This window comes from Ceratotherium simum, chromosome 2 (assembly GCF_057802395.1).
Source record: "Ceratotherium simum simum isolate JZ-2026a chromosome 2, ASM5780239v1, whole genome shotgun sequence".
In the NCBI taxonomy this organism is placed as follows: Eukaryota; Metazoa; Chordata; class Mammalia; order Perissodactyla; family Rhinocerotidae; genus Ceratotherium; species Ceratotherium simum.
This window is the reverse complement of record NC_141901.1, coordinates 46,483,609-46,491,235: the sequence shown is the minus strand read 5'-3', so window position 1 is coordinate 46,491,235 and position 7,627 is coordinate 46,483,609. Positions and strand designations below refer to the sequence as shown.

Below are 7,627 nucleotides of genomic sequence, written 5' to 3'. Positions count from 1 at the left end.
ACGGGCAGCCTGCCCTCCTTCTCCCTTCATCTCAGAAATCTAATGTCTCGCTTTCAGAGTTTTCATCTAAAGAGAACTTGGGACCTAAGTTTCAATCGCTCCTTTAAAAAAAGAAAAGGGAAACATTCAAAAAAACGTTGCAAGAATAGTAATATCGTATTTATTCACCCAAATGTACCAGGTAACAACTTCCCACTTTTGCTTTCTCACTGTCTCTCCACATAACATGATTTGCCACATCCTTTGAGAGTAATTGCAGACATCTCAAGATCATTAGTTGGAGCCACTGTTGCTCCTTTCCTTTGCGATGTCCCTCAAAACCAGCTGGAGGACTTTTCCTCCAAGGAGAGGGGAGGGCTTTGTCCTCTCTCTGGAAGAGACCCCTCTTGCCCTTTCAGGAACCTGACATCCGTTCCCTTCAGGCTGTAGAGAAGCTTCAGGCCGGAGTTTTATTCGCTCTCCCCTTCTCCCCGATAGTGCAGGCCAGGCCCGCCCTGCACTTGTAGGAAGAAGATTAGGTTGTCATGCCCCCAGCACCGGCTGTCCTCGGACTCCTCCTGGTTGCTTTGGCCTGCAGCGGGGTATTAGGTCAGTCTGAACTCTGGAACCACCCAGCTCTTCAGGGAGACCCTTCAGTGAGTGCAGCTGCCCCTTGGCTCCTGCCAGGCTCTCTGTGCCCTGCTGGGATCTGAAAGGGTTCTGACCCAACAAAAGGTGAAGGGTCCTTTCCTGTGGTGGGAGGATGAGGGAGCAGGTGGAAAAATGCATCAGAGGGAAGGGGAGAGTTCTCAAGAGCTTTCCAGAATTGTCTGCATCTGGGGCTGTCAGGTAGGTGGCTGCCCTGTGATAGTGGTGCTTAGTCTTGTCTTGACCTGACCTTCACCTGGTCCTGGCTTCAGTCTGAGTCCAAGCAGACAGAGGCATCCTGATTTGTGCTGCATACTGAGCTGTGCCTCTCCCCAAAGTGGGGTAGTGACTGAGCTTCTATTTCCAGGATCCCAGTGGAGTCCAAAGATGCTATTGATGAGGTTTTTTCCTTGCACTTCCTTTCTTGCTGAACCTGTAACTCAGGGGGAAAAAAAAAGGTTTAGCTGTAGATAAATTAGTGGTCTCAGTGCTGAGTACAAGAAAAAAATTCAAGTTGATAATACAGATGAATCTCAAATACTTTTAAACACTTTAAAGAATTTTAATTGGCATATAATGGCATAGAAAATATTTACGTCGTGTCACATTTCTAAAGATGACTCCTCGTATGCATCAGACTGGTTTAATAATTTTTGGTCTAAAAGCACTTTATGTTGTCTTCCAGATTTTCTAATAATGTAGAAAACATTGGTAGCATAGTATTCTAGTTTATTCAAGTCTTGGACTTATTTTCTCTTCAAAATCCTAATGACACTGAAGTGCCTAAATTTCCTATCCCAGTTTTACTGGTCAAGTAAGCAAACTTTAATTCCAACAAATATTTAAATTTATAAAATTTAAAATTCTATGTACAGTAAGTGAAATATGCCATATAGTATCTTCTAAATGGAGATTGTCTCATAATTCTGGAAATCAGAGTGACTCAATTATTCCACTTGCAATTTTTGAGTAAACGTTTTTAGATATCATCTAATATATGATTCCAACATGTATTTCTTTATTATGTGTCAGCTCAATTTGAGAATTTACCATTCTCTTTAAGTTCTCTGACTGATATTAGACTAAGTTAATTAATGTCTGGAGATTTTCTAATTAAGATAGAAATAACAAAACACTGTGTTTATGTTACCAAGCAATGGGCTCACTCTGCTCGCCGTGATCTGAGCCAATGAATCACAACGAGTTAGAGATCGAGAGAGGAAGCCTTTATTTCGATTAGCCAGCACAATCGGAATACGGCAGACTAATGTCCCAAAAAACCATCTTAAAGAATTACAGAATCTTGAGGCAGTTACATAGGGAAAATGGGCAGTAAGGAGAGGGTTTAGAGATGTCGGCATTCAGGCGTGGTGGACTCCATGCCTCACTGTTCTTTTCTTCTGTCAGTGATGATGAATATCCTACAGGTGTTCCTTCTTCCTGGCGGCCTTTTTGTTCCTTGGGAAAATTTGTTAAGATTGTTAAAAACCAAGCTATCAGAGTACCTCAGCAGGGGTATGTGCACAGGGTCAGGGCCAGAAAATCATGAAAGCATGGAGCAATTTATAATGATTACATGCTAGAAGGGTTTTAACTAGGAAAAGGTCATTCAGCGTAACAAGATGGCCTCACTTATGCTCACTGACATTAATATAAAGATACCGCATATTTTTATAGATTATAGAGTGACCACATGTTAACAGGCTAAGAGGAGGTGTGGGTATCCTTAGGGGATGTTGGTGAGCCTTGCCATCATTGTCACTTTAAGAAGCGTAAACACAAGCAATGTCTGCTCCAGGAGGTAAGGAGCTGTCACTGGAGGCCTGCTGTTTTCCTGAGGTGTTTGTTTGTTAAACAAACAAACAGACAGACAGACAAACAACCTGGTTCTTGGTCACGCCTTCTGGATCTAGAGGCATCCATTTTCCCATTCTTTGTTCTGCTTCTCTGGTGGCGCTCACCGCTAGTGCCTGTAGGCCTGGGATGGTGGAAGCCCCTAGGAAGGACACTGCTCTGCCCCTTTTTGATGCCTCTAGATGTGGTTACCACAGGGCAGGGAACTTCGATTTGCTCACGATGCAGCATCTCTCCCAGAGCAGGACCTGGCACCTAGTAAACACCTAGTAAATGCTTGATGATTGAAGGCATTCTGATGTGAGGTCCTGGAAAGCTGAAAAGGAGAAGAGGAAAGTGGGTAAGATTGGGGCCAGCCTAGAGTATGAGAGACAGAGAGAGAGACAGACTGACAGACACAGACACCTATGTGGAGGGAGGGAGGGAGAGAGAGAGAGAGAGAGAGAGAGAGAGAATGTCCAAGAACCAGATTTAGTGTGTAAAACCCAAAGAGGTCTTTTTTGCTCAAGAAATTCAACAGAAGAACCAAGGGAAGGTGAGCCAACAACTCTAAGGGTCCAGGTCTGCACAAGGTGCATTGTCAGGTGCGGGATTCTGTTGTTTTCCATGATTTGTGTCAAATGGGATAATTACTGCTTTCAGAGAGTTTCCAGGCTGGGCACGAGGAGGAGGATCTGAGGCCAACTCCTTGGATTGTGGGCATGAAGCTGAGTGTCCACAGAGAGTAAGGCAGCTAGAGTTCATAGGATAAAGATGCGGTGATGAGAGAGATGGACAGAGAGAGAACCCAGGCATATGGAAAGGGTCTCCCTCAAGTATTCAGCAGATACTGATCAGGGCATGCTTATGAAGAAACTGCCTGAGGCCAAGGGAAGCAACTTCTGAAGAGATCATGGAACAGTGCCCAGTGCACACACAGGACAGGAAATCGTACTTGCTCCCACCAGCCAGACTGGACGACTCATAATTCGTGGGCCATTGGGAAGAACACTCCAGGAGGGTCTTGTTTCAGTAGTGGGAATGATCAGCCCCAGACTGACCTACCTAAAACATCATAAAAGCAAGATCCAAAGGGATCAAACTGTTTACAAGCCACTTAACTGTACCCCAGAACAAAACTCAAGAAGATTTATAGGAATACCAAAATAGCAGAGACCCAGGAAGGTAAACTTTCACAGTGTCTGGCATCCAATCAAAGAATGCCAGGCGTGCAAAGAGGCAGGAGAACATGATCCTTAGAGAGAAGAATAATCAGTCAAAACTGAACCAGAACTGACATGATGCTAAAATTAACAGAGAGGACTTTAAAACAGGTATTCCGACTGTGTTACACATGTCCAAGGAGTTAAGTAGAAATGTGGAGCATATACAAATGGACAGAATCAAATGTTAGAGATGGAAACTATAAGATCTGAGATAATAAATTCACCAGATGGAATTAACAGCAGATTAGACATTGCTGAGAAAAAGATTAGGAACACAAAGCCATGAATAATTGAAAATATACAAAATGAAACTCAAAGTCAAAAAAAATTTTTTAATGAACATATAATCAGTGAATGGTAGGGCAACTTTAAAAGGCCTAGTATATGAGGCCTTTTATTCTTCATCCCCTAGTACCTGAAAAGACTGGGGATGAAGAAATAATTTTAGAAGAAACAATGACAGAAAAATTTCCAATTATAATAAAAATTATAAACCCACTGATCCAAGGAGTCAAATGAACACGATGAATGAGCACAAGAAACATGAAGAAAACTACATCTAGTCACGTTATAATTAAATTGCTCAAATCCATTGAAAAGGAAAAAAATCTCCAAAGCAGCCACAGGAAAATGACACGGTACATTCAGAAAACAAAAACAAAGATCATATCAGATTTCTCATCAGAAGCAGTGCAGAGCAGAGAAGAGGGTGGAGCAATATCTTTAAGTGGCTGAGGGGAAAAAAGTCGACATGGAATTCTATGCCTCCTCCCCCAAAAAGTCTTTCAAAAATGAAGGTAAATAATGACATTTACAGACGTACAAAGGCTGAAAGAATTCATCACTGGCAGATCCACGCTACAAGAAATGTTCAAGGAGCCCTCCAGGAAGAAGGACACTGATACCAGATGGAAATCTGGATGTACACAAAGAGATGAAGGACGACAGAAGTGGTATCTGGACAGGAAAATATGTAAGATTTTTCTTAGTGTTTAAGTCTCTTTAAAAACATGAGACAGATTAAACAAAAGTAATAACGATGGATTGTGGGGTTTACAACATATGTAAAGTAAAATGCGGGACAACAATATCATAAAGGCAGGCAGGGGAGAAATGTGAAGAGGTATGATAGCACTTGAAGGCAGACTGTGGTCAGTTGCCAATGTATGCTGTAAGTCTAAAGGAGTTGCTGAAATAACAAAGAGTTATAGGTAATAAGCCAACAAAGGAGAGAAAACGGCATCATAGGGGAACCATGTAAACACCATGATAGAGCAATTGTTCTTCCAGGACTCTACCCTATAGAAATACTAGCACAAGTGGCCAAAGATATGTGTACAGGAGTGCTGACTACAGCATTGTTTGTAACCATAAAGTCATAGAACCAACTCAATTTAAAAAGTATATGGAAAGGGTTAAATAAATACTAGTCCAAACAAATGATGGAAGAAACTCCATCGTTAAAAAGAATTCCGAGGAACGACGATGTGTCCACTCTCTCAAGGATTTCCGTATTCCCAGAGACCTGTTCTCCTCCCGAGCTCTTCCGGGAGGATCCGTGATGATCTTATGATCTTGACTTAGGTCCCCCTTTTGTGCACAAGACACAGAGAACAGGAGGGTGTTAGTGGAGGAGGCCTCTCTCCGCCTTTACATGAGAGGATGTGCAGAGTAGCAACAATTGCAAACACTTCTATAATCCAAAAATACAAGACTCGTCCCTGGGTGGGCTCGAACCACCAACCTTTCGGTTAACAGCCGAACGCGCTAACCGATTGCGCCACAGAGACCCGCAGGAGCCCTATTCTCGCCCCCCCAGAGAGCAAGCGCTTCTCCAGCGCTAGGCGGAGCCACCCGCCTTTGCAGGACAGCGGCGCAGGCTCCAGAGCTTCGGAAAACCGGCCAGGTGGAGTCGACTCACCGTGTCCATCGCCTTGGAAACCCGTGCGTTGGGTGATTCCGAAGGAAGAAGGGCAGCCGAACGGCCTCGCCCCGTCTTGCTCCACACCCGCCTCAGATGCCAGCGCCCCCGGAGACGCCCGGGGCCGCGACCCCCCCGGGCCTGAGCCGGGTGGGGCCCAAGGGAAGCTGAGCGCCCGGTGGACTCTTGCGCTGGCTCTTCCCGTTTGCTCCGCCTTCACCCGACCGTTTGCGCCGCTGGCGCTCCCCTCACTCCACTCGGCTGGGCTGCGGTCGGTGGGGGGAGGGAGCCGGAAAGAGAGGGTGGGGGGTGGTCGAAAGGGGCAAACGCGAAGAGGCGGGAAAAGAAGCGGGGGAGGCGTGGACGGAGGACAACGAGGCTTCCCAGGAGGCCTGTGCAGAGACGCGGGCCGGATTTGGGGAGACGGGAATTGTTTTGTTGTGTTTTTAAGTCGTGTACCGGCATGGAGAGGAAGGAAGGGAGGAGAAAAATGGAGAGCGGGCACGAAAGAGAAGAACAGGAGTACCTGCCGCTGTACAAGAACAAAGCAGCGGAGTAATTGGAATGATGTAACATCAAAACTCGTCGAGCAAGAACAGAGCTCGACGCCGGCACTGTGGCGCGCCGTGATCGTATAGTGGTTAGTACTCTGCGTTGTGGCCGCAGCAACCTCGGTTCGAATCCGAGTCACGGCAGTGTTATCTGTCATGCCTGGTGTTTCACTTTTACTTTGTGTTGAAACCCGCACCGGGCTGCGCCCCTCACCTAGGGGCCAGGGAGCAGCTTTTCCGCCGGCCACCAGGCGCGAGGAGGTCGGGAGAACGGAAGGAAACCCTACGGTGCGCTAACCTGGGGACCGGGCCGTTCCCGTGTCGGAGCAGAAGTAAACTGAAGTAAATGGCTTATCTTCAGTGGTACTCCAAAATAGGAGCGTCCTGGATGCTCTAAATGCTCATCAGGAGGCTCACGTGGTACAATTTTTGAAAAATACTCTTTCTGTGTTACTCAGAATCTAAAGCGTCTTAAAGACCAGATAAAATTTTTCATCAGGTAAGTGACACCTCTTCTGTAGACCTGTTTAGCTGGTTAAACCTTGGCTCCTGGGAATCTGCGCTCTGGGGGCTTTTTCAGTCCTTGGCTGTTGTTCTCCTTAGAGCCTTCGTATTAACCTCTCGGGTGCGGCGTATGCTCTCAAGGATTTTTAATGCCTGTCGGCAGCCCCTCGCACGCCAAATGGTATCCGTCAGGATCGGACACCTGGAAGAACTCGACGGTAACCGCATAAAGGATGATAACGGTGACTACATGACCCTCAATCCTGCTGACTCAGCTAGGGGAAACAGCCGATATATGATTCTTCCGCCTGGCTGCATCCAGGGTGGTAACTGAGAGTAACATTATACTGGTGGAGCAGGCTGAGAACGTGACCAAAAGGGGGGAGTTGTTAAAATCAAACACACAAATGGAGATCAGACTTGAGAATTCCCTGAGAAGACAAACCAGTTTAGTCATACAAGCAAAAGTTAATTTAGATTATTTTGAAAAACGAGTGGAACTCAACTAGGGCCAGCTCTTGTTAATGCCTCTGAAAATCATAGACGCAACTTAAACCGTTCCCCGGAATTGATATGAGGTAATCACTTTTAACCAATTCCCTATCACCAGTAAAACTCTAAAGTTATAGCCAATCGCTGTGAAGAATGAACAGCCACTGCCTCCTCACCGTGTGAGCTGCTTTATAAGGATATACCTCTGAGCCTCATTCCATATTCGGTTTGAGCGCTCCCAGTTCCCAAACTGTCTTTTCGTGCACAACAAACTTTTACTTGTGACTATTTCGGTGACCCAGTGGTTTCACTTCTGCTAGTTCTGAACTTTTGGCAGTGCCTCAACATTTTCATCGGCCAGGTTCGGCCCACCACAGAACTCCACTTCATGCTGTTTTTGTCATAGAGTCCCACGGAGGGTCCCCAATTTGCTAAACTGATCTTCGGGTGCCCTGTTGCAAATTGGAGGCTGA

General features: G+C 45.7%; 1 long non-coding RNA gene and 2 other non-coding genes across 3 annotated transcripts; 1 reads left to right on the top strand and 2 right to left on the bottom strand.

Moving 5' to 3' along the window:
* Positions 1-1,831: 1,831 nt before the first annotated feature.
* Positions 1,832-5,875, bottom strand: LOC147917973 (uncharacterized). The gene is made up of 3 exons (XR_015549031.1): positions 5,608-5,875; positions 2,511-2,797; positions 1,832-2,085 (listed from the first exon to the last, which is right to left on the bottom strand). It is a non-coding gene; the product is annotated as an uncharacterized LOC147917973 (long non-coding RNA).
* Positions 5,403-5,476, bottom strand: TRNAN-GUU (transfer RNA asparagine (anticodon GUU)). Its single transcript has one exon. It is a non-coding gene; the product is annotated as a tRNA-Asn (tRNA).
* Positions 5,876-6,230: 355 nt separating the features above from the next.
* Positions 6,231-6,302, top strand: TRNAH-GUG (transfer RNA histidin (anticodon GUG)). The gene has a single exon. It is a non-coding gene; the product is annotated as a tRNA-His (tRNA).
* Positions 6,303-7,627: the final 1,325 nt, after the last annotated feature.